The sequence below is a fragment of the Coregonus clupeaformis genome, chromosome 33 (assembly GCF_020615455.1).
Source record: "Coregonus clupeaformis isolate EN_2021a chromosome 33, ASM2061545v1, whole genome shotgun sequence".
In the NCBI taxonomy this organism is placed as follows: Eukaryota; Metazoa; Chordata; class Actinopteri; order Salmoniformes; family Salmonidae; genus Coregonus; species Coregonus clupeaformis.
This window is the reverse complement of record NC_059224.1, coordinates 7,560,757-7,562,955: the sequence shown is the minus strand read 5'-3', so window position 1 is coordinate 7,562,955 and position 2,199 is coordinate 7,560,757.

Genomic DNA, 2,199 nt, shown 5'->3' with positions numbered 1-2,199 from the left:
CCGCCAGGTGGCGTCCGTAGAGGGGGGTACTGTTAGGCCTACTGCTGCTAGGTAGCTCTCTCTGCTCTCTCCCTCCCCTCTGTCTGTCCTTGATTGCAGGAGTGAAGTCTGGTGTGCGGGAGTCAGGGTTCCAGCTGCAGCTCATTCACCATAATCACCTCAGCCTTTAAGACCCGGGTCAAACTTACCACTCATCGTCAGATCATAGTCAAGACGACCATGTTAGTCTCGCTGCCGACTCAACCTGGTTATTTTTGCTCTTTGTGTTTTTTGGTCTGTTCTATTTACTTTTTCTCCTGTGCCACAGATATTTGGAACCTGACTCCTGCCTCCGCTTCACTCCTGCCACCACCATCCTGCTCTCCAATACCGGACCTCTCTTTTGGACTCATCACGGACACTAGGACATTACGGTACCACACCTGCCCTGATCTGGATCTGTTACCCTCCCTGTAACCTGGACTTGCTCTTCCCATATATTTGGAAACCTGGACTTTGAACATTGTAAATAAACCTGTTAAAACTTCTATGGCTTCGTGTACTTGTCTGCATTTGGGTTCTTATCCAGTTAAATCATAACACTCCTGCCTCAAGCCTGTTCTCCTCAGTCCTCTGTTGCCTCCTCCGCCTCCTCCTCCTCCTCCTCGGATGATCGGAGGTGGTCCTGCCTACACGGTGCGACGCATCATGGATTCCAGACGGCGGGGCCGGGGTTTCCAGTATCTCGTGGACTGGGAGGGGTATGGTCCTGAAGAGAGGAGTTGGATTCCGCGGCGACAGATCCTAGATGCTGACCTCATTCGTGACTTCTACCGCCTCCATCCTGGCGCTCCGGGAGTCCGCCCGGTGGCGTTCGTCGGAGGGGGGTACTGTAACGATCCCTGCAGTCTGAGTCGGTTTCTGTCTGGGTACTAGTTTTTCTGCTCGGGATCTCCAGTTTCCCCAGGGTTCTGGAACGCTCCCTGCCTGGTTGCCGGGCAACGTTGCTAGGCGGGAGCTCTCTTGATTTCCGCACCTGCATCCCATCAGCAATCTGCACACCTGGTCCTGATCATCACCCTTCTTAGGCTCTGTCCTAACATCCATTCCCTGCCGGATCGTTAGCCATGAACAGTATGTTTGTCCGTGTATCAGCCTTGGAACTTCTAGCGTTAGTTTTGTTGTTTTGCACCTTTTTGACTTGCTGTATACTTACCTCCGTTTTGTTCTATCTGAAGTCACTCACCCGGAACCTTCACCCAACCTCTGCCTGATGGTCGGCGGCTGCCTAGCCATTACTGGACCTACCACTGCACCCTCAACAACCCATCCACGCCACCCGCTCTGTTCCCTGGATTATTCAGCCTCACTCGTGGATCTATTAAATAAACACTCACCTTTGTTTCAACTTACCTTGTCCTGGTCTGCTTCTGGGTTCTGGCTTAGTAAACCGTGACAGAAATACCACAGTGTGCCATCACAGCAGCAAGATATGTGACCTGTTGCCACAAGAAAAGGTCAACTAGTGTAGAACAAACACCATTGTAAATACAACCCATATTTATATTGATTTATTTTCCATTTTGTACTTTAACTATTTGCACATTGTTACAACACTGTATATAGACAAAATATGACATTTGAAATGTCTAAATTCCTTTGGAACTTTTGTGTGTAATGTGAGTGTAATGTTTACTGTTTACTGTTCATTTTTTATTGTTTATTTCACTTTTGTTTATTATCTATTTCACTTGCTTTGGCAACGTTAAAATTTGTTTCCCATGCCAATAAAGCCCTTGAATTGAATTAAGAGAGAGAGAGAGAGAGAGAGAGAGAGAGACAGAGAGAGAGAGACAGAGAGACAGAGAAAGAGAGAGAGAGAGAAAGAGAGAGACACCATTCCATGATAATGACAGTAAAGGACTCCTCTTGGTCCTCTGTCTACAGTCTGGGAGATGTAAATAATTTAGTCATCTCTCGTGCTGCCTGCCTGCCTGGCACACACACACGTACACACACACACACACACACACACACACACACCCCTCCCTGCTCTAGTGTATAATTCTGGATGATGCCCCCCTGCAGCCCTTCCCCTCCCTGCTCTCTAACCTGATAGGCTCCCGGGGCTGGATGCTGCCACTCCTCTGAGCCAATAGCAGGGCTGGGTGGTGATGTCATGGGGAAGGAGAGGGGCTGTGGCTGATGCTGCTGCTAGCC